Here is a 25,250-nt window from a genome sequence, read left to right as displayed (position 1 = left end):
TTTTTTAGTGAGGAAGATTCGCTCTGAGCCAACATCCATTGCCAATCTTCCTCTCTTTTTTTTTGTGCTTGAGGCAAATTAGCCCTGAGCCAACATTTGTGCCAGTCTTCCTCTATTTTGTATGTGGGACGCCTCCACAGCATGGCTGATGAGTGGAGCAAGTCTGCACCCGGGATCCAATCCTGTGAACCCAGGGCCACCAAAGCAGGGTGCATGGAACTTTAACCACTCAGCCACCGGCTGGCCCCTAATAATTACTTTTTTTCTATCAGAAGAGACACTGATTTGCCTTTCAAACAAGGCACTGTAGCCTTTTCAATCCCACACAACCAAATTTAGGACAATCTCAACTACTATTTTGGGTTTCTTTTTTTTGCTTTGACTATTAAATACCATATTTTGTATTCAGTGGTTAAAAGAACATTTTCGTTGGGGTGGAGAAAGTACATCAAATATAATTTTTACCTCTCAATAGGATAGATTTGCTTTGTTTGGGTTTGGTTTTTATAGAGCTGAGTAGTTATTTTAAATGTAAAGACTCAGTTTATCCACTGAAAGATGCTCAAGAATACTTTGGTAATTGACAAAACATGTTTTATCTCAACTTGTGATTTTATGTAAATAGGAAATCTTGGGGGATATATGCCAAAATATTAACAGATGAACAGTGGCTGCAGCTGGCCAATGAAATTATGCATGTTTGTGTACCTATATTTTCTTTTTTCCTATTGTGAACATTGATTGGTTGTGTACAAAATAAATCAAAAACTCAATGTAAGATAAAAAAAAATACATCCAGAAGCACGTGATGATGGCAAGGACACTGTCAGAGTCCCCGAGCCTGTCTTGCCCTTTGTAGTGATCAGTTCCATCTTGGGAAAATTTCTAAGCCTCTCTGAATTTTAGTTTCCTCATTTGTGAAATGAACAAAGCAGTTCTTTTTCACACAAGGTTGTGGTAAAGACTGAATGAGGCATATAGTGACTACTCAACAAATCACAGCTCTGTAAAACTGCGTAGTGTTTAAGAGTATCTGGGTTCAAAGCTTGCTTCTTTCATTAATTACCTGTGTGACCTTGGATAAGTCACTTAACCTCTCTGTGCCTCAGTTTCCGCCTATCTTAAAATAATGGCACTTACCTCATAAGGATATACAAGTATGTGAGGATTAAAGGAGTTAACACATGTAAACAATTTAGAACAGAGCCTGGCACATGGTAAGTACTATGTAACTGCCAGCTTTTATTACTATTATGAAATCTGAGGCTAAAACTGCTGAAAAGCATATGGTTGCATAATCATGTAAATATGGTTTATTTTATGGTGACAAAAATAACAAGCAAGAATAGCATGGCATTCTTGTATCATTCCTTGGCAGAGGCATTCATTTTTATTCATGTATGCACTTGTGATGTTTATGCGGCAAAAAAAAAAATCAAGATCCTAATTTTTTATTTGTTTCCATATATTTAAACACAAGCTATCATTTCAGGACTACACAGCAAACTCTTAATTGCCTGAGCTAATTCCTCCAATGAGTGTTTTCTCTGCCATCATTCTGCCGTGTTCCTCCAGGAACGTGGATTCAGTAGGTGTGCATGCACATTTGTTAGAGTATGTAGTCACACAGTGTGGAAGCACACGGGGGCTCAGGTCATCCACTTATTTATCAAACACAATTTTTATTGGAAGCCTCTTTTGCTTGGAGCCATGCTAGTCACTGGGGAGACCTAGATGAAAAAAGACACAGTCCCCAAGAGATAGCATAGTGGTCAAGACTCAGAGTAACACAGAACCCTCTCTCTCTCCATGCTTTACCATCAATAGCTGTGTGTCCTTGGGCACACTACTTAATTTCTCTGAACTTCAGTTCCCTTGGCTGAAAAATAGGAATAATAATAATAATAATAACTACCTTACAGGTTTGTTGTAAATATTGAATGAAAAGCTGCCTGTAAATCATTTAGCACAAGGTAAGCTCTCAATAAATGTTAACTATTGTCAAATGGTCTTCAAGGGAGGCGAAAAGTGAGTTTCAAGGAAGACTGTGAAAGCACAGAAGAGAGTGCCTCGGTTCACCCGCAGGAGTCAGGATTTAGGAAAATGGAATTAAATTATTATTCTTAGCACCTTCTGTTCCACTCTGGTGCTTGCCCAACCCTCTGCCCTTGATCCTTGGTTGAAGGGATCTGCCCCGGTCTTAGGCAAAGAAGACCCCATGCTCCATGTCTCTTGTCCCAAACCCAAGCAAAGCTTACTCTCATCCTCACGGCACAGGGGGTCGCGTTATCTTGTTCAACCACACATCTGATGCTTGAGTCCATTCAAGAACATCCCAAAGAACTCACGCCGCAGATATGCTGGAGGACCTGCAGCAGGTGAACTTGCCCGTGAGGGACCGAACACCGCCTTTAAGATGCTCGGAAGCATCAGCAGACAGGCCTTGGCACTGGCCTTGGGAAGCAGCCTGAAACGGGTAAACTCCATCCCAGAAATGAGCCCGGAACCTCATGCCCATGGCATGTCTGCTGCAGCAGTTCAGAGCCTCGTGTCTGTTCTGCTGGTAAGCTCTCCGGCTCGGCAGCTCATGACTTCTGTTCAGGGCACGAGGCACTGCCTCCCGCTCGGTCCCCAGGCTCTGTGTCTCGATCTACTCTCTGCCACAGCTTCTTGAGTTCTGACCCTTGAATTAAACTGCTCCTCACAGAAGGATATAATGACCTTTGAAGGCCACTTGCCCACCTTCACTTCCTCCCCACCTGCCCATGACCTGCCGTCACTGAGCTCTTTCCCATCCTAGGGGCCATTGTGAAGAAATATAATCTATCTCTAACACGGCCGTTTCGAGTATCTGCAGGCCACTCCAAACTGCTTGCCATGCCCCCCTTCTCTTCGACAGACCAAACATCCCCAGGCAGATTTGCTGCTTCTTTTGGGATATTCTCTCATTAATCCGACCTCTTTCCTAGGATGCCACCCTGGCCAACGTGATATGGGCATTAGGCTGATGATGGCTTTTCTCTGTCACTCATCCTAGGGAACATTTGCATTTGCACAGCAGCTTCAACACAGCAGCCCCAAGAAATGAGCAATGTGAGAAATTCTGATAAATGGGTAGGTTGCTGGGGTGACTTCTGCACACTTTGTAACACTCCCCAAGAGCAACTCCTCCTCTGTCTACAGAAAGAAAATGAAGAATTGCAAACATCACCAGGAGCAGTGACCCATTTTCATAAATCCTCAATGGAGTCTTGTTAAGAGGTGCTATATCTGGACTATAAATTGCCAGAGTCGTGCGCAAGAATGCACAGCAAACCGTAGATAGGACTTCTCAGAACCAAACCTGGGAACTATTACATATTTTCCTTTCTAGATATCAACAAGATACAAAAAACCAAAAGGGTGGAATAAAAGGTTGGAACCTTGCCCTCTGGGTCCAGGGCCTGGAGTAAGTCTGCATAATGCCACAGCCTGTCCTGATGACCTTTCCTCACTAGAGGACAGTTCTGCTGGATGGTCTTCCTCTGCTCCTCCAGATCCATTCTCTGCGCCCCTCTGGGTCCTAGGAGGCTGCCCTCTACTGACTGCCCCCCAGAATCCCTTGACTGGAGGGTGAAAGAGGAGAGAAGTCAGGTGTCTACTCCCTGCACCGCCTCTCTGCTAGGGGTTAAGTGGCAGTGGCTGTGTGTCTCCACGGATGGCAGGCAGCCACACTCCCACAGCCAAGCCCCCTCCAGTGGGTTCTTCACTTGGGCCCCTTGCCTCTCCAGGTCCAGGGGTGGGAATGGCTCCCTGCTATGGCTAGGCCCTGGTCAGCCCGCCCACTGCTCTGAAGTAACCCCTTCATTACATGTTCTTTCATTATCCCTTGGAGGGTGTCATCTGCTCCTCTGGGGACCCTGACTGATACAGGGGTCCATGTTTGAAGAATATTTAATGATGTTCATATGCCTAGAAGTACTGTGACCACCAATTCTCCCAGATCATATCCCAGATTTACATGGCCTTGACCTAGGGGCTCAGAGGAATTCAGAATTCTCTGGAGGAGTCAATGGACCAAAGAGACGTCATTTGATCATCCTGTTAGCGTAGCTCCTGGACAAAGAAAAGTCAGACCATTCAGGGCATATTTGGAATGAGGTAGAAGGACATGTTTGGAAATGTTTCCTGATTAAGTGATGTTGGTCTTATGATATGAAAAGCTAAGTCAGAAAGAAGGCAGAGAAGGCATCTACGATTTATCGCTGTTTATTTAGTCCTCATCACAACCCTATTGAAAAGATATTTTATTATGCCTAGTTTACAGATGAGAAAATCTGAGGAAAACAACTTCCCCCAAGGAATCAGCTAGAAAGAGGGGAGACAGGAACCAAACTCGCATCTGCCAACCCCAATACCTGCAGTCTTTCCACCCCCCTATCCAAACCAATTGAAACTTTCCCAAAATAATCAGTGAAGATTCCAGAATAGCCAGTGATAGATATGACATTATCTTGAGAAACATTATCATTCCTAATTTTCATGAGGTACCAAGCTAAAAACCTCAGAGCTTTATTTTCCCGTCATATATTTAGGATAAAAGTGATCAGGATGGAATTTACTAGAAAGGCTACAAAAGAAACATAAAAACCTACTTATTTTAATAATGCTTTTTATAAATGAAGTTGCCATTGTGCCCTTCGGGTCTGCTTTTATTTCATTTCTTCAACTTGCCCCAGTCTGGCTTCTCAGTTGTCCTTATTTTGACTATTTCTGCCCCAGCGAGGGGCTGCAGATCCTGTGAAGTCATTGCCTTTACAGCTGTGCTTGCTACACTGCAGAAAGGCAAGAGAAATACGGTCTCTCTGCTTCCTTTTTAAAACCTGACAGTCACACTTTCTCCACTTCAAAGCCACACCGTATGACCTCAGCAGGCTGACATAAATGGACACTCATACAAGAGATTATTCATTCAGTGGCTTTTTCCATACGGGGGAAAAAAAGAGCCATTCGTTAGCTTTTGTAGAGTTTAACAGTTTACAAAGCCATTTTCCATACATTAATTTAATTTGGTTCTTAGCATGATTTATGAGATGGATGTATTTTTTTTTTTTTCTCATTTCACAGACGACGAATCTGAGAGTGAGAGAGAGAAAGTAATAGGACTGAAGTCACACCGCCAGGAAAAAGCAGAGCTGGGACTAGAATTCGGGCCCTCTGCTCCTAAACACTAGGATATTCTTAGAACAGAGCAGAGTAACCAATTTGGCAATGCTTGAGGATATTTCTGCACCTGGGGGACTTAATCTACGTGCCAGTGAGTCCTAAAAATACGTTTATGACACAAATACACAAATAATGCTCTAGATGGCTCCAGGCCCTATGGGGTGTTGCCAAAGATGGGATTCAGGTTGTCCTCTCACCTTGGAGCCTAAAGAAACTGCATCCAGCACCTTTCCAACACCTGCTGCCCTGGGTCAAGCTGCAAAACCCTCTGTGCAATATCCTTAGTCCAAGCTCTTACTATAGCCCCCATATCAAAGCTTAAGGCAGCCTCTAGAGAATAATTTAGGGAAATTCAAAATATCCTCCTGTTTTACCCTCTACTTCTGCAGTCCCTACTACAGTCTCCTGGCTCCTGGAGCTGCAAGAGTCCTGACATCTCTCCACTCAGCATCCTATCTGCAGGACCTCCTGACATTCTGTATAAAGAGGTGGCCTCAGAATTTCATCTCTCTCAATAAGGTAAGTCTCAGAGAGGATGGGACTAAGTACCTCCTCCCAATGGATTCTACTCTAATTGTTCAGGTTATCTGGGTACAATCAACAGCACCACCACATAGCAACTGTATAACCATTGTGAGCCTCTGTTTCCAGAATAACATGGCATCTGCCTCAAAGTGTTATTGTAGTATATGAAACTACATAGGTAAAGTATTTGGCAAAATATTCAGCACAGAATAAGCAGTCTATAGTAGTCACTATCATCACAGTGTCTGTACTCCAGAGCTCCATAGCTGTGTGTTGCAGAAACCCTTATTTTCAAAAAATGCAGCATTCTTTTTTTCACAAATTGAAACAAAAGTACATGTGGTATGAAAGACTGTATGTGAACAAGTTTGATAATCTAGATAAAAATGGAAAAATTCCTAGAAAGACACAAACTACCAAAAATGACTCAAGAAAAAATAGAAAATCTGAATAAACCTATAACAAGTAAAGAGACTGAATTAGTAATTTAAAAAAAAAAATTCCCACAGAGAAAATCTCAGGCTTGGAAGGCTTCACTGCTGAATTCTACCAAATGTTTAAAGAAGAATTAACACCAGTCGTTCTTAAACTCTTCCAAAAAATAAAGAAGAGTGAACACTTTCCAACCTATTCTATGAGGCCATTATCACCCTGATACCAAAATCAGACAAGGACATCACAATAAAGAAAAAAAAACTATGCACCAATATTTCTTATAAATCTAGATGCAAAGTCCTCAACAAAATACCAGCAAAGCAAATCCAGCAACATATAAAAGGAATTATACACCATGACTAGGTAGAATTTATCCTGGGAATGCAAGGTTGGTTTAACATCTGAAAAACAATCAATAGAATACACCATTTTAACAGAATAAAGAAAAAAACACATGGGGCCGGCCCCATGGCCGAGTGGTTGAGTTTGCATGCTCCACTTTGGCAGTCTGGGGGTTTGCCTGTTCAGATCCCAGGTGCAGACATGGCACCATTAGTCACGCCATGCTGAGGTGGCATCCCACATAGCACAACCGGAAGGACCCACAACTAGAATATGCAACTATGTACTGGGGTGCTTTGGGGAGAAGAAAGAGAAGGAAAAAAGAAAAAGAGAAAAAGATACATGATCATCTCCCTAGACACAGAAAAATCATTTGACAAAATCCAATACCTTTTCATGATAAAATACTCAAAAAACTAGAAATAGAAGAGAACTTCCTGGACCTGATAAAGGAAAGCTACAAAAAAAAAAAAAAAAAAAACTACCCACCACTAATATCATATGTAACAGTGAAATACTAAATGTTTTACCCTTAGGATCAGGAAAAGAAGGATATCAACTCTCACCATTTCTATTTCGCCAGAGGTTCTAGCCAGTGCAATTAGGCAAGAAAAGGAAATAAAAGGCATCCAAATTGGAAAGGAATAAATAAAACTATCTCTATTCACAGATAACATAATCTTATATATAGAAAATACTAAGGAATACACCAACTAAAAAAAAATTATTAGAACTAATAAACATGTTCAGCAAGCTTATAAGATACAAGTCATTATACAAAACTCATTTGTATTTCTATACACTAGTGATGAACAATCAGAAAATGAAATTAAGAAAACAATTTCACTTAAAATAGCATTAAATAATAAAACACTTAGCAATACATTTAACAAAAGAAGTGCAAGGCATATATTGAAAACAACAAATATCACTGAAAGAAATTGAAGAGTACTTAAATATATGGAAAGACACTCCAAGTTCATGAATTGCAAGGAATAATATTATTAGATGGCAATACTCCCCAAGTTGATCTACAGATTCAATGCAATCCCAATCATAATCCCAGATGACTTTTTTGCAGAAAGTGACAAACTGATCTTAAAATTCATATGTAAATGCAAGGGACCCAGAATAACCAAAACAATCTTAAAAAAAGAAGAACAAATTTGGATTCACATATCCTGATTTCAAAACTTACTAGAAAGCCATAGGAATCAAGACAGAGCAGTACAGGCACAAAGACAGACACATAGATCAAAGGAATAGAATTGAGAATCTAGAAGTAAACCTTTACGTTTATGGTGAATTGATTTCCAAGGAGACTGCCAAGACAATTCAATGAAGAAAAAATAGTCTTTTCAACAAAAACGATGCTGGGACAACTGTATATCCACATGCAAAATAATGAAGTTGGACCCCTACCTCACACCATACACAAAAATTCACTCAAAATAGATTATAAAACTCAATATAAGATCACAACGATAAAACTCTTAGAAGAAATCATAGGCGTAAACCTTTATGACCTTCGATTTGGCAAGAGATTCTTAGATATGACACCAAAAGTACAAGCAACAAAAGAGAAAACAGAAAAATTGGACAAATTTTTCATCAAAATTTAAAACTTCTGTGCTTCAAAGGACACAATCAAGAAAGTGAAAAGATAATCCATATAATGGGAGAAAACATTTGTAAATAATATCTTTGATAAGAATCTAGTATCTAAAATATATAAAGAACCCTTACAACTTAACACTAAAAAGACAAATAACCCAATTAAAAAGAGTACAAATGATTTGAATACACATTTCTCTAAAGATCTCCAAATGATCCATAAGCACAAGAAAAGACATTTAACATCGTTTGTCACTAGGGAAATGCAAATCAAAAGCACAATGAGATAGCATTTCACGTCCACTAGAATGGCTAAAATCAAAAAGACATAACAAGTATGGGTGAGATGGAGCCCCCCTTATTAGAGCCCCTCAAGCATTGCTGGTAGGACTGTAAAACGGGACAGCCACTTTGGAAAACAGTGTGGTAGTGCCTCAAAACGTTAAACATTGAGTTACCATGCGACCCAGCAATTCCACTCCTGGGTCCACACCTAAGAGAAATGAAAACATACATCCACACAAAAACTTGTACACTTGCAAATGAATGTTCAAAGCAGCATCATTCTAATAACCAAAAAACAGAAACAACTCATATGTCCATCAACTGATAAATGGACAAATAAAATGCAGCATACCCACAGGTTAAAATATTATTCAGCCATAAAGAGGAATGAAGTACTGATACATGCTACAATGTGGATGAACTTCAAAAACATTACGTTAAGTGAAAGAATCGAACACAAAAGGCCTTGTAATGTATGATTCCATTTATATGAAATGTCCAGAATAGGCAAACTCATAGAGAGAGAAAGTGGATTCGTGGTTGCCAGGGGCTAGGGGGAAGGAATAATGTGGAGTGACTGCTAATGGTCACAGGGTTTCTTTTTCAGGGTGGTGAAAATGTCCTAAAATTAGATAGTGGTGATGGTTATACAATTCTGTGAATATACCAAAAAGACACTGAATTGTATACTTTATGAAAGGAAGTTTTTCTTTAAACATTGGCACCTGAGTTAACATCTATTGCCAGTCTTCTTTTTTTTTCTTTTCTTCTTCTTCTCCCCAAAGTCCCCCAGTGCATAGTTATGTATTCTAGTTGTAGGTCCTTCTGGTTGTGCTATGTGGAACACCACCTCAGCATGGCCTGATGAACAGTGCCATGTCGGCGCCCAGCATCTGAACCAGCGAAACCCTGGGCTGCCAAAGCAGAGTGCACAAACTCAACCACTTGGCCACAGGGCCAGCCCCAAAAAGGAACTTTGTAGTATGTGAATTATATCTTAATAAAGCTGTTATACATATATCATAAATAGATTTTTTTTAGTTATACACATATGTAATTTTTTAATCTGACAAGTGTGTTCACTACATTTTACCCGTTTTTCCATTTGAAAAATGGCAATGGATTTACAAGTTAAGCTCTTTAAGGCTACACGGCCCATATCTTCTGAAACAAAATCAGGACACATTCTGACACAAGGGATTTCTGCTTTTCAATTTATTTAAATGAAAAGGTCTACACATTCAATCACAGTGAGCCATTTTACAAATCACCTGTTGGGAAAGTGTTACAATGACACAAAATTGGAGCTGTCACAAAAAAATCCTAGAGGTATAGCCTCATATAAATCAGCCATTTGTCTACATGAAATATACATATTTCACTACTCAAAAAACACACACTAATTTCTTGACTCTAATCATGATGAGTTAATGGAAAATTATGACTACCAAAAGGCGTTTATGCAGGAAAATAAATATCACCTATTTTCTACTCTAAACTCAGAGTATGAACTTTTAACAAGCACAAATGCAAAAACCAATAGCCACCCAAAAAATGCAGTAATGAGAATGTCTTGTCTTGTTGACCTAATATAATAGGTGCCCCATAAACAAAGGTCAAATGATTATGTGGATTTTTCTCTCATCAAACCCTAAGTCTTCCTTCTTGTTTGTGTCTTTCCTTCGTACATTTTCTCCTGTGATTATTTCTTGGCTAACACTAAGTGTTTGTATAGGATCTATGTCTCTTCGATACCCCTGCTCCCCTCCTTGCACGCTTTCTTCTCCTTTTTCCATTACTCCTCTCCCTTTCTTTTCTCCTCTCTTACCATCCCCATCTGATTATGGCCAAATCCTCTCAGTTCTACTTCTCTTAAATCTGTCCATTTTTCTCCATTCCCACTACCACTATCTCAGTCATCCTAACTGCTTTGTTAGAACGGCTCACAGTATGAATAGCTGACTTTTATGAAGCACTGACTGTGCAAAACAGCTCTCATTTCATCCTTACAGTAACCCTTCTAGCTAGGTGTTATCATTATTCTTCATTTTTAAAATGAGGAAATAAAGACTCATACAGGCTAAGTCACCTGTCCCCTGGTGCTAACACTTGAGTCTGAAGGACTCCATGGCCTTCATTCTCTCCCACTACGCCATCCTGTCCCCAGCCTTGCCACATGGCTGCCAGAGCACCATCTCTAAAATTCAAAGCTGAGCCCGGCACTCCGCTGCATACAACCCTTCATTGCCCTCTGGGGTAAAGTATGAACCCTTTAGTGTGGTCCTGCCTGAGGATGTTCTTCCTCAACCCTGCTGACTTATTTACTGCCGATTCCCATGAGTCCTTTAGAAATCACTGATCTTCACCACCTCTACGACAGACACCCCACATGAAAAACAAGTTAGGAAACCCTCTCATGGTGTCCCTAGCCCCTTGCCCTTACCCCCAGAAGCCCCGAGAAGGCTGAATATCAAATCATCAGAGTTCAAACCTCAGGTTCCAGAGGCAGACGGTTGGGCTTCAGGTCGAGTTCTGCCACTCACCAGGTACGCAATCTTGTGCAATATACTTAAACCTCTTTGTGCCTCAGTTTCCTCATCTGTAAATTAAGTGTAACAATTGCACTAGCACGTACCTACTTGAGTTGTTATGAAGTTTGAATAAAATAACACACATGAAGCAATGAGATATGGTAAGCACATATATATTATTGTCACATGAATGTAGTGGAACCACTGTAATTAGCAGGTCATGAGGTGTAGAAAGAGCAATAGTAATAGAAGACACCACAGCAGAGAGAGGAAATGCAGCCGTAGGAAAATCATGTTTCAAAGCCCTATTTAGGCCACTCAATTTACTTCTCTGAGCCTCATTTTCCTCGTCTATAATATGGAGATAATGACACATGCTTTATAAGATGGTAGTAAGGATTGAACAAGATAACACAGATGAAGTGTCTATTCAGTGCCAGGGATAGACTACACACTCACTAAATATTAATGACAACAGGACCCCAAAAGGGCAAGGTCACTGAACCAGTCAAAGGTAAGGCCAGCACAGACCCAAGTTGGACTATACACTTTGCACCATGACAGCCCTCCTTTCCACCTGGACATAGCCAGATCAGGTTTTCAGTAGAACAAGTCAGTCAGCTTGTCCAAAAATGTGTCTCCTCCCTGCCCTCTGCTTCACCTGGAAGAAAACAAAGGGGGGGGGGGGGAGGAAGGGAGGATTGTAGAAGAGGGGATTTAAAGCAACTTGTGATGATAAGATTCCAGAACCTACAACTGCCCCCTGGGCCCTGCCTTTATGGGTGACCTCACGAAAAACACCAGTGCTAGGTGAGTCTGAGCCAACAACTAGCCTCAGTTTTCTGTGGGTCTTGGCAATAGGCAAAAAGGCCCCTTTTTCTGCTTCTTATTTTCAGTGCTTTCTCACTCTTCCAGAGCAGAAGAAAGGATGGTCAAGATGCAAACTCAATTCTGCCTGATGAAAAGGAAAACTGGACGATGGAAAAAAGGATGAGAGGCGTGGGGTTTGCAGAGGTGGCTGAATGCCAGTTCTAAAGAAGGACCCCCTCTCTAAGATTGTGACCACCACAAGGCACCCATGTTGATTTTTCCAGGAGGATGTGAATAGAGCTCAGTTCCACTGGGGCATTCATGTGGAGGGGTCAGCGAGGGAGTGGAGGCTCCGATGAGTACCGTCCATCTTGGCAGGGAGGGTGACAGGGTGTGGGTGTCCTGTCATCAGATCTGCATGACATCGACCCAGCCCATTACATCAGCAAGAACCACGTCACTCAGGGAGCATAAGGACCAGGCCCACCAGGGCCATCAAATCCCACAGCAAGGCATTAAAAGCCTTTTGCCTCTCTCCTTCATGGTTCTTTCAGGACTCCCTATGGGAATCACCATTCCCATGGCCCACTAGGTCTCAGGCACCACCTAAGTATTTAACTTATGTTAATTCATTTAATTTCCGCAATGCCCCTTCCAAGAGTGCAATAGCATCCATATTTCACTGGTGACTAAGTTGGACTCAGAGAGGTGAAGTCATTGGCCATGATCACACAGTTAGTGTTCAGCAATATTGAGATTCTAACCCAGGTCTGTCTGACACCACAGTCCATGTTTTCTTCACCAGACTACACAGCCTCCAGAGTAAGTTCAGGATCCCTCTCCTGACACAGCCCTTTCCTGCCTGCGTGTTTTTTGGAATTATATAACCTTAACAGTAGTGAAAGGCATTTTTAAAATGTCCCTGTAAACTTAAATCCAACTTCATATAAGCTTTCATTGCTTTTTTACATTTTTCAAAACACTGCCCATACAACTCACCTTGCCGTCCATTTCTAGGTGAGTACTACACTGTCAGGACTTTGCTAGACACCATAACGTATAAAATAAAGAAGACACAGTCTCAAGACTTCCCCCAAGACCCAAAACTAAGCCTGACCTGATGTAGGGGTTCTTTAATGAGCTGTTACCTGAATCAATGACACGACTCATTTGACTCACTGTTAATGTGTCCTAATCTGATACTCCGGTTAAAATACCTGGGCTTCTACATGCCCAGAAAGCAAGATCCCAACTCTGGATTTCTTCTCTAGGGTTCTGTCTGGGCTTCCTGTTGTAGTCACCCATTCAGTAACACAGCTTCCGCTAAAGGCTAGAGCCCTGCTCTGCTCTTCCAAGTCCCCTTTCCAGGCCTGGAGGCCTGTCCAATGGCACAAAACCTGATGGGACATCCATCATTCATTCTGTGGTCCTGGTCTATGTCCCTATTCGGGAAACCCCAGCCCCTCATGTTGAGTTCCCATCATAAATCCCTCATCAAGATTGTGGTCAGTTACTACCACGAGCGCCAGGCTAAACCCTCACCCAGTGGGGCTGGCCAGAGATTCTGCTCTGAGGCAAGGGGTGAACTCAGTTCTAAGTCCGCCTACAACCAATCCCGCCTTTGCAAGTGACCAGGTCATACCCAGCTGACTCCCAGGACAAGATATAAACGGCCCCTTTGTTTCTCTGTCTGAAAGCCAATCTTCTACAAATTTCAGCTATTCTGCACGTATTCAATGTACCCAAGCATATCAACATAAAATCTAATCCCTGGCATGTCCCACTGTCAGGGATTGTAAACTCATGTTGTTTACTTTTTGTGTAGCATCTTCGCAAATTTAAAAAGTAATGTTAAAATTATTTTGGCAGAAGACACATAGGAACTACTTTCAGGTCAACTACTCCTCAATTCCACAAAAGTGTATTAGCTGCTTGCCATGTGCAGGACATGAGGGAAGACCTTGTCCCTTACATATTGAAGAAATCTGCTATTCTGCATACACAGATTTAGATCTCTGAGATTAGCAGGCCAGTCCAAACTCTAGCAACTGTAAAATTCAGAAAGCTTTACTCAACAGCCATTGATCTGACTGTGGCCAAACCAGAAGAGAGCGTGCCCCGGGCACAGTTCTGTAAAGAGAGGCAGAGAATGAAATAGGTGAGGTCTGTCCATGTGCAAAATGGCAGATGCAACAGCTGTATTTAAGGAGGACCTGCTAACCTGCCTCTCTGCTAAAGAAACGTGGTCTTTAGAGTTTTTTCATTTACCTGAGATCTCCACAAAGGCTTTGGACTACTCCACTATCCAGGGCTCTCCTCTGGAAAGAATTATTGTGATACCAAAATGGTCTTTAAAAGCAGCCTCTTGGCTCAGGGTGTAGTGCCCCCATTAGCAGACAGTCCATCACAATGAAGCTCCCTCGGCCATGGACCACTGTCACATGGCTGCCAGTGACCAATCCATAACCATAAGTGAAAGCAGTAAACACAGCACACGAGAGATTTGTTTTCTAAGAGTGAAGGAATCAAACTAGGGAGACAATTCTCCAAAGACTGAACCTTCACAACCAGCAAATGCCTGCTGGAAATTTATATGCTGTGAGTGTAAAAGCAGTGAAATTCGATAATCTCGAAGCCACAGATTTGTAACTTGCACTTATGTAAATATTTATGGATTCTTTGGGAAAAAAAAATCAATCCTCTCAGCCTTTCTCTTTAGTACATGCTTCAAAGGGAACATTTTTTTCCCTTAAGATGAGGATGTAAACTGTAGCTATTGCTTAAGAACATTAAGTCAGCAGCCTGCCTAAGAGTAATCTGAATTCCACTTAACGATTCTACACTACAGACTATATCACATTCTCCTCCTCAACACCAATGAGAGCACAGAGAAAATGTGATCGTCCCATCTGTGGCCTGACGTTGCGAGGCTGAGGTTAAAGTTGATCAGGTCAGCAACACTTCTTACAAAGTAAGAAAGGAAATAAAGGTATCAGTCATTCCTCCATCATTACTGAGATGTACGACGCATGCAACTCTCCACCAGTATCTGACATAAGTACACGCAGGCCCTTTGCCCACATCATCTTGGCCAGAGCTATTACAGTGGCCTGTTAACCATCTCCTTCCTGCTTCCTCACCTCTGCAATCCCTCCTTCACGCTGCCCCAGGGCCATCTTCCTGGAATTCTGGTTTTATTGTGTTTCACCCCCTCCTCAGTGCCCGCCTGAGGCATCAAAGCCCCGAAGCACAGTCTGCACTCCTGAGCAGGACAGTCAAGGCTCTGCTGTCCAGCCCAACTCTCATCCCCCGCTGGGCTCACAGCTGCAGAAATCCTACAAATCTGCAATCGGGAATCTCTTGCCGTGACCTGAGCCTGCCACACGCTGCTGGCATTTAATTTGCCAAATTAAAAAAATAGCATTTTTCTCCTGCTAGTCAGCACCACCCTGTCTCCCTTCTACGTTTACTAAAATCTTGTTCTACGTTCAAGACTTGGCTCAAATGCCACCGTAAGAAAATTTCTACCCCCTTCACCCCACCTTGTCCACTCCCAAATCATAATGAACCGCTCTATTTGCTGGCCTGATTCCTCCTCCAGATAGCAAGCGCTCTCGTTCTCGTCCATCTCTGCAACTCCATGGAGTTTAGCCCAGAGCATTCCACATAGCAGGCATTTCAAAATATGTCTGGGAATTGACACACACCTACTATCAGTGAACAATTTTAATGCCTTCACACATGTAACTGATGACTTGAGGCAGGTTTCATGTGTGGCTTTACCTCCTACACTGCTTCTTTTGTCAAATGCTACATTTAAAGCTTCTGTTCTTTGTCTGATTAAAAGAACAGAAGGTGGTAGAAGTACTGTCTTAACTCATGTTACGGGGGTGGTCAGATGCCACTGCACAATGACAAGGGAGCCCTGTTCGAGGACGAGTGTGGTGGTGTGCTGAAGCCACTATAAGGTCATCACTTCATCACCCATGACAGAGAGAGATGTGGAAGTGGGTACCAGTATACTGAGCCCTCCACAGCCAACAAGACCTATGTCACACACATTCCATTACAATAGGCCAGAGCCTCCAAGTGATGAAGATACTGTTCAGGTGGCATACCAGCTCTTTCAAATTGTAAAATAGCTTTGGCATACTTGCATCTCAGTCCTTTAGAAAAGGAATTTTATGCCCTGAATAGCATACCCTAGGAATAATGTTCACCCCAGGGGGATTTGGGGCCCTGAGACACGGACACTGACAAGTGAGTGTCAAAGTAATAAGGGGAGGGTGGAGCCACAGGTAGACTGATCCTGACCGATCAGGACAGAAACTGCCCAGATTATTAGGCTCAGGTGGAGGTGTGGCATCCATAAATGCCATGAGGTGGCAGTGGGGGGCAACACAGCCAACATGGATGAGGAGGGAAACTGGAAGAGAAGTCCTGGGAGAAGACAGAGGAATGCTGATAGGATGGCAGAACAGCAGAGACTGATGCTGGCGCCTGTCATCACGGATCCTCGAGAGCCCACATTCAGGCTAGCCTGATGCCCCAGAAAGCAGTGGCTGGGCCACTTTAGCTACAACCACCACAGCTCTGGCAGGGGGAGGGAGCGCTGGACGGGAACACATTAGGACAGGGGCGAGGAGAAGACTTTTACAGGAATAAGAATTGGATGAGAGTCTCCCAGATAGCAACTAGCATGGACCATATGCTTTCCCAGCAAAAAGGTTTACAAAACCCCTCTCGCCCCAGCAAAGTGAAGAACACAGCATTTCAATTTAGAGATTTTCTTTTGTTTTACCCCAACTGCACTGGAGGAAATTGCCTCTAGCAATTTCATGGGTGATGACATAGTAAATGGCATCAAAAATAGCTGAGCAATGGCTCGTGGCAGGGCAGGCCCTATCCTGACGGCATTTTGAAAATTGTTAGGTGCTTCACTTTGGTTTTTACCATGATTGGAGGGGTGCTGTGGGCATTTAGTGGGTGGGGGTCAGAGATGCCAATTGTCCTGTAATAAATGAGACACTCCTCTAGAACAGACACTTGCCCAGCACTCCGCCACCCAACTCTCAAATGCCATTCAGGTAGAAGAAAAAAACACTCAAAATTATATGAGAAACTAACTCAATTTGATATGTAGAAACTAAGTGTACTTTTGCATGATTTTAGTATACGCTGAAATTTTCAGAAGTGCAAGCTGGAAATTCAGAGATACAACCTGGAAAGCAAAGATGGCATTTGGGTTAATTTGCAACTTCACCAAAAGTTGTTCACCATTTGAGAACACCAGAGTTGGCAACACATTGGTCGAATTCCCGTTTTCATAGGGAAATCACACACTGAGGTGCAAGGATTGGACCCTTCACTCAGTCCTCCAGGATAGCAGCACCCAGCATGTGCGTACTGCTATACAGTGTTGGTTTCTCCATTTTATCCACCCAACCTTGACCCATTCTCTGCCTTTCTCTGTCCTGCTTTCTGCATCAGGAGGCTGAGCTCTACAGACTGCCTCCCCCAGGCTCCCTTGCCCTCTGGCTTCCGGCATTCAGTCAATGAGAGGCAGTGGCAGGAGATCTGAGAGTGGGAGGAGAGAGAGGTTGGGGTATTCCTTCCCCGCTGCCCTCCTTCCTACCCTGAGGTCTGGTGCTGCCTCGCCTCTTCCAGCTCCAGCTCTCATGGGGCTCCTGTGGGCCCAGTGGTGGTAAGAGCTTCCAGCTGGCCCCCGTCTCTGTGTCCCTCACTATCTTTGATTGGTTCCCTTCACTTTGCCTCACATTCGTTCAAGTCTTTTCAGTTAAACTCTTTTTTACTGCACTATCTCTTCCCTGTCAGGACCCCGACTGATATAAATACATATTATTTTATTAAAATTACATTTCTTTTATTATATTTAGGCCTTTTTTATAATAATGTGTCTACGGTAGGTTTTTTATCTATAAGATTCATTGCAAGATTGGAACAGTTTATAATAAAATATTTGTCATAAAGAGGGATAATTTTATCTGATAGGGCTAGAGATAATGGAGACATGGAATGGGGAAACATAACTTGGAGTAACTGAAGGCAAAGAGCTGAGACTGTGCAGTAATGCTAACATCCACGATAGAAAGAAATCACCAGTCTAAGATGGGCTGGAGGGCTCAGAGGTGGACGAACAGACAGTGTAGGAAAAGCGGAGGATGGGGGCAGAGACCTATTTCCTTGTCGAGAGGACTGGCAGCTAATGCCAGAACACGCAGCAGTGACACCTACGTACAACATGCAATTGCTGTAAATGTGTGTATGTTATATACGTATACCCTTTAAAATACATGATCTGTTTAGGAAACCCTAGGGAGTTTAGTCAAGAATGTGAGCTCAGGGATCCTCACAAAACCCATCAGTCGTTTTTAAAGAACTTTAACTGTATATAAACCCAACCCACATTTACATCCAAGTTCCCAGGACCCGGGATGGAAAGACCAGGTTAGCAACCCCCTCTAGAGAGTCGGACCTGAATAGCGACGCTCCTGTAGGGGTGCCATACCTCTGTGCCCACACAGTCTTGATCTTCCTTGTCCTACCTCACTGTATACCCACAGCACATGTGTGCACATGAACACACACACACACCAGGCAACCTCTAGACGTATTCAGATCCCACTGTTTTTAAGCTACAGTCCCACAATCAGCTTCACCTGAGACTAATTTCCCAGGAGAAAAAAAAACAAAACAAAACAAACAAAAATATATATACACACATACACTTGGCAAAAGAACAGAATGGCATCCTTGGGAAGTGGCTGGAATCTAGATCAATTATAAAAGATCAGAACAGCCTGGGCTCTATTTGTTTATGCCCAAACCATAGAAAGGCTTGCACAGAAAGGCTAATACAGCTGCTGTCACTTTAGGTCTGAGGAATGTTAAATGGCAGCCACAATATAGAATAGTCATTTTCCAATAAAGATATTTCAATGCATGCACAAATTACGAGGGAGTTCCCTCAGGAGAGAGATTCCGAAGCTGGGACCCTCCCAATCGTATTCTTACTTCTACTTGCCTTCATGCACCTCACATCCTCTCCATACACACATGCCACACACTCCTACAGTTTTCCAGATCACAGCTAGTGCTAGCGGACTTGTGAAGCACATCAGAAGAATTGATGACCTTTTTTTTTTCCCCCAAATCACCTTGACAGGAGGCACAAAGAAAGAGTTTGGTTCTCCCTTACAGACCTTGGATTCCTTGTAGACCTACAAATGGTGGACGCTTGCCACATAGCAAGGGCTCCTCTGCTCTCAGGTTTATAATGCCTTAGGAATACGTACCTACTTTGTCATCGACTCCAAATATCCAATCATATAAAAAGAAAATTACTGTTTCAAAAGGACTCATGAATGAAGAAAATACATGTTATAAGCCATTTTCAACATATTGCCAAGACTTGGGACAAATCTAGAGCCAGTTTGTTGTTGTTGTTGTTGTTCTTTCTCCCCAAAGCCCCAGTATATAGTTGTATATCCTAGGTTTAAGTCATGCTAGTTCTTCCATGTGGGACGCCACCACAGCATGGCCCAACAAGCCACGTGCAGGTCCAAGCCCAGGTTCTGAACTGATGAACCCCAGGCCACGGAAGCGGAGTGTGCAAACGTAACCACTCAGCCATGGGGCCAGCCCCTAGAGAGCCAGTTTTCATCTCCTGCTACCCCATGTTTCTCTTCTCCCATCCAACATTCACAGACAGAGAGAAGAAGATGCAAAGCTATGATGAGGTGGGGCATCTGGCCAAGCAGATTCAGCTCCTGTGGCAATCCACTATCTGGGGAAAATTATGGTTTAACAGCAACCATTTGAGCTGCTGCGAATACCCTTTTCTAAATCTATGTTGGGCATTTCCTAATTGCATATTTTCTTCAGCATGAGTAATTACAAGCTTGGTAAATTATCTATTTCAATTTACACATAACATACAAATCAAGTATCAGAACAGCAGTTTAGAACAGCAGGTATCACACATTCGAACTGGGATAATTTTTGAGATTTTCCAGGCTCTTCCTTAAGTAGCTGTTTCTAGTGACATATTATATAAAAGCCCTCGATACCCACTAATTGATTTAAAACCCAGTTAGGCATATTATAAATACCCTTGAGCTTTTTATTATCTTGGTCCAACAGAAAGCATCAGAATCATTATTATCAATCACAACAGGATCCACCAAACAAACAGCGCCTATTATATTGACATCCTCCTTTAGGAAGAAAAGACCAAAAGTAAATAAATAGACAGAGAAAATTAAACTCATCAGCAATATCAATTGATTCTCCAAAATAACAGCTTGTCTTCTTATTGCAGGGCACGAATTCTTTCTTTTCAGTGGGCCAAAGGAAGGCCAAAGATTCAGTCTCATCGTTGACTGAGCTCACCTCGCAGATTAGCTCTCCAAATTTGGACAGTCCCCAAGTCTAAGAAAACCCAGGAGTAGTTCACTCCATTTCACTGCCACATGAAGCACGGGAGGGAGATGCGAGAAAGAAATAGGAACAAAATGAGAGGAAAGGCTGACAGGGATCTTCTCAGGAGAAACTGACCGAGTTATCAACCTTGGTCAAATGATTTTGAGCAACCAATAAAACATTTAAAAAAGCCAATCATGACCTTGATGTTAGGAACAGTCCTCTTTGACAGGTCCTCCAGTTATGACATTGTCCCCAAAGAAGGATCTTGATAGATTATTTGACCAAACAACAAACAAAAATTGCATAGTCATAATATATAAATGCTATTCATTGGTTTTCAACTTTTAGAGTTAACCAGCGCACAGAAGACATGGTTACGGTTGCAAGACAGAATGGAGAGGTGAACAATGTGAAAGTAACTACGGAGCTGACCGAAGGTGGAAGGTGGAAGGGAAGAGGGTCAGGAAAGGATCCTCAGAGGACTCAGGGCTTCATCTTAAGAAATTAATTGGAAGTTGATGGGATGCAAAGTGAAGGTGCAAGTTATAATTTCAAGGCACAGGCGACCAATAGGAGTAGAAGTAATAATGGCACACGGAGAGAAGGCGGGAGGTAGAGAAGAAGCAGGGCGACTGAACTAAATCCCCATCTTTCCAAGCAGAGACTTAACAGACGTTGTAAAAAGATGATAACGAAAGAAATATAGATATGAGCATGTTATTGAGAGTTTGGCAGCCACTTCCAGAAAAAACAAAAACAGAACCAGTAAGAAAAAATTATCTCTGGTGAGTGGCCAGGGAAAATGGTGATTTTTAACTTATGTTCTTTGCATGTGATTTACTCTGCTTCCATGTGCGCAGGCTACAAGGAAGAGACGAAGGGAGGAGAAACTTGGCCCAGATGAATAGCAGGAAAATGCCATTTTCAAAAAGGTAAGAGGGGTGGCAAGTGATTAAGAATTGTTTAAGATGCCAGAGTTTCATTTCTACCTCAGTCAAGGATAGGTGTGTGAGCAGAAAACAACAGAAAGAACCACAAAGAAGGAATCGCAAGGCCTGCGTCCCAGCCATGGCTCTGCTCCTCTGGGCCTCAGTTTCGACATTTGCAAAGTGAAAAGGGTAGACTAAATCATCTCTCACGCTGCCTGGCCCCAGGGTCCACGTTCCTGGGTTTGCACTCAAACTCTGAAAATAGAACCAAGTAATTTTGGAAGTAACGCTTCACACGTTGTTTGTAGGGTTTTGTTTGACTTATGTTTTCAGACTATGAGTGTAAACCCTACTGGTTTATCAATTCCCCCCTCCTCTGTCTCAATCAATCCTCCAAAGACTAAAAGATTCAGGGTTCACATGTTGTGGAAGTCACAACAGGCAACCAGTCAAGCCATCCAAAGACTTCAGGAGGTTAAAGACCTGCTTCAATGTCTGAAAAGTCCTCCAGAGGGCACATGAAGGAGGTGGTAAATGCCACAGCTAACCCACCAGCTCCATGGCACTCACACGGAAGGGTCCTGGGCCCAGATGGGAAGTGCAGTCTGGAGAATGAAAGGCCCACGGGCCAGGGATCTTGCGAGAGTCAAGCGAACTCTGAGGCGTCCAACACTAAATTATGCAGATCTGAAAAAAAATTGGAAGCAACAAAAATAAAACCACACATACACCCCCCCTCAAAAAAGTTCACTCATTGAAGTGGTTTCTTGCTACTTTTTGTCTCCTTCTTTAGTAGATTCTGATCTTTATAAATATCTGCTCCAAGTCAAAGGAAGAAGCCACTGGGAAGAAGAGAAGGCCTGAGGTGTACCTGAGGTCGGCTAGGAATGTGGGACAGTTGTGTAATCAGAAGCCACCTTTCAGAAATGTCAAGGAAAATAAAAGACCCTTGAGTCATCAACTTCTTTACCTTGCTCTCCTTGCTGTGCCCCCCCCAACACCCCTACACAAACACCATTCACTCCCCCCAAGTAGGTGCATGTGTGGGGTCTATGTTCCGAGACACGCTGAGTGAACATTCTCTGGCACTGCTTTCTCCATCACAAACATGGCTAAGGATCATTGAGGCTGGCTCAACTGCAGCAAATGGCTACATTAAGGGGACGAACGCCCTAAGAGACTGAGTTGGTTGGTCCACATTTCTCCCTTTGTATGTTTGTAGCAACTAAAGGAACAGACGTACAAAGGGAAGCTTCCTTTCCTGGGATCAGTCCCCGTGGAACACACCACTGTAACCTGTCACATGTGAACGGCAAGACTTGTCAACAAAGGATTATGGAAAACAGAACTGGCATTTGTTGAGCATTTACTGTTTGCCATGTTTCAAAAAACAGATATGTGCCAGGTACTGGGCAGGTAAGAATAAGAAATGGCTTTGCCTTGGAGGTACTGATGCTTCAGTAGGGAAGCCACTCCAACACACACTATCTGGCACGTAGGAGGCACTCAGTGAATGACTTTGTTTAACCCCAGTGGCATCCTTTTTGAAGTGGGTAAGATGATTGCTATTTTACAGATAAAGAATTGGGTTCAGAGATGTCTCCCAGCTATTAAGAGGCAGAGCCAGCACAGAGACCCAAAACTGCCTGGTTCTTTCGTGCTCTCTGCTCTCAGAGAGAGGCGTGATGGAGACTTCACACCCTAGCATACAAGGAACATTTGGTTCATATTTTCACTAGTGTCATTATTTTGGAAGCCGCCGGCAGCCACATCATCCTGCCAAGTCAGCCCCAAATGCTCCAGTGTGTGTACAGCTCCCCGGAGCTGGCGGGAGGGGGGGACCCAAAACAAACAGATCAACCCAAAACAACAATAAGGAAACTGTGGGCAGAGCCGTCAAAAGGAACAGAGCGGGAGGGGAAGATGGGCTGCACTAAAGGTTTCTTTGGAGCCCCATGTGTTTGTGAGCATCTTGCATTGTTCGCTCAAGGAAAAGCACCCCAACTGCTCTAAAGGCTTCTTCAGGGAAGAGGAGCAGAACTAAGTAATTATGAACTAACACTTCACACATTGTCTGCTGGGGTTTGGTTTGTTGAGGTTGTTTTGCCACTGCCATGAACAGGCCTTGGAGATTCTGAGCGCAACAGCAACCATCCCCTCACCCTGTTAAGCATATTGGGAGAATATTGGGAGAAAGTGGGCTCCTGAGACCCACTTTCATTTCTAAACGAAACCTTGCTCCAAAGATGCTCACTTTCTTTCTCTGCTTGACCTTGCTGTTAAGGTACACAAAGTAATTTCCCCCTCCGCAGCCTCGTCTAGAACCAGATAGACAGAACATGTCTGAAGAGAGAATTCTTTTGCAAGACAAATGGTTCTAGAAACATCTGCTCTGAAAGAGGCCTGGCTTCGTCACAGAGAGTTTATGTGTAAACTTCCTTTTTGTTTAACATTCAAGATTAGGAAGAAACCCTTGGCAGTGATGGCCTCACAAGGAAGAGTCATGTCCCTACTCTGCTGTGGTTTTAGGGTGGCAGAGTTCTCTCTAAAATTCTTTCCTTCAAATTCTTCTCTAATTAGATTTTCTCTGGCATCAAAGGGAGTTGAAATGAGCTCAGGACACAGGGCCAATAGCTTCAGGTGCTGAGGAGTAGACCAGCAGGAGAGAATTTCTCACTGCGTTATGCCAGTCCATGAGCACAGCAGCAGGGTTAAATGAGCGTCCAGTCAGGCTTCTTTCCTCCATTTTTTTTTTTTTCTTAAGGTATAGCTTCTTCTCTGATGGAGAGATGTCAGTGGAAAAATGTTTCCCCTGAAGTCACTTGCTTGAAAGGGTCAACAGTTGACCAGCTAAGTTTCACTTCATTTCCTCACCACAGTTCAAAGCTACATACCAACCCTGTTCACTAATCCAGATCCACCTTTATTACTGTCCTAGGAAAACTGGCAAACTAGCTCCCTCGGGGGGCCTGTCCTGAGAAAGAAGAGAATTTGCAGCCTGGGAGGCCTTTCTGTGGGGTGGAGGAGACCTCTTTTTTTTTTTTGGAAAAGATGCTTCTAGTCATGTTGCTGCCAAGACCTTTTCCTTCTCCCAGACTCAAACTTCATAGCCACTTAATATTTCTGGGAAGATCGACTGAGATACACAGCAAGGGGAATCCTACAAGCCAGCACAGAGTATCCAAACCTTCGTCAAGTCATTTAAAGGGCTCATGATACAAACATAAAATAATGCTGACTAATCAGTGGGAGGGGCAAGAGGAAACAAGAACTTTCTGAATTTTATACAGAGACCAAATTATTCCCAAGTTATGAAACTAAATTTTTCATAACAAAATGAGTCCTATTTAGCCTAAATTTCGAATCACCTAGCACCACTGTCTTCTGTGTGCTGTTAAATATGATCTCAAAACACCACTCTGACTTCTCTCAGGATCCGCCAACACCACTCCCCCACGTCAGGCAACTCTCCTGCATTTGGTATCTAGCGCTGGGTCAAGCTGCAAAGGGAGAAGCACTTCTCCCAAAGGGTCATTATCATCTTAAGGTAATCACTGTTTTATATCATTGGTCCTTAGGTGGGGAGGTAACAGGGGTAATGGCTGAGGAGGTGAGCAGATAAGCTGGCAAGGAGACAAGTCAGTGCTTAGAGCCTGTGTTGACTCCCCTCTCTGCTACTTTTTAGCTACATGATCTTAATCCACACAGGTGCTCAATAACTATTTCTGGAATGAATAAATGACTTAACCTCTCTAAGGCCGGATTCCTTGTGTAAAATGGAGATAATAACTGTTGGGAGGCAATTTTCCATGGGTCTCTCGCCATTATGTATGTCTTAGAAGCAGAGGCACTGATGGCCGGAATCTTTTCAAACATGTTTACACAGCGAAAGTCTTAGAAGATAGACTTGGTGTGTCCATCTGGAGCAGAGAGCAGGTTTGCTTGCTGTCCAGTATAATAAAGATAATGTCTGTCTCAAGAGCAAAGGTCAGACAGTCAGACAGGGTTGCTTAGCACAACATTAAAAGAGATTGGGACTTCTAAGCTTGGAGCTCCTCAGCTATAATGCAACCCACTGCATGCTCAGCATCCACCTGGGCCACTCCATATCACCCTCATAGGACCTGGA

The 25,250-nt window shown here is 42.9% G+C and overlaps 1 protein-coding gene across 25 annotated transcripts in view; it reads right to left on the bottom strand.

Moving 5' to 3' along the window:
* CREB5 (cAMP responsive element binding protein 5) overlaps window positions 1–25,250 on the bottom strand; it is a 397,793-nt gene that overhangs the window by 341,627 nt on the left and 30,916 nt on the right. The gene's annotated exons all lie outside the window — the stretch shown is intronic.

The sequence above is a fragment of the Equus caballus genome, chromosome 4 (genome assembly GCF_041296265.1).
Source record: "Equus caballus isolate H_3958 breed thoroughbred chromosome 4, TB-T2T, whole genome shotgun sequence".
NCBI classification, from domain to species: Eukaryota; Metazoa; Chordata; class Mammalia; order Perissodactyla; family Equidae; genus Equus; species Equus caballus.
Note: the sequence above shows the minus strand (reverse complement) of the source record. Positions and strands in the feature narration are given on the sequence as shown.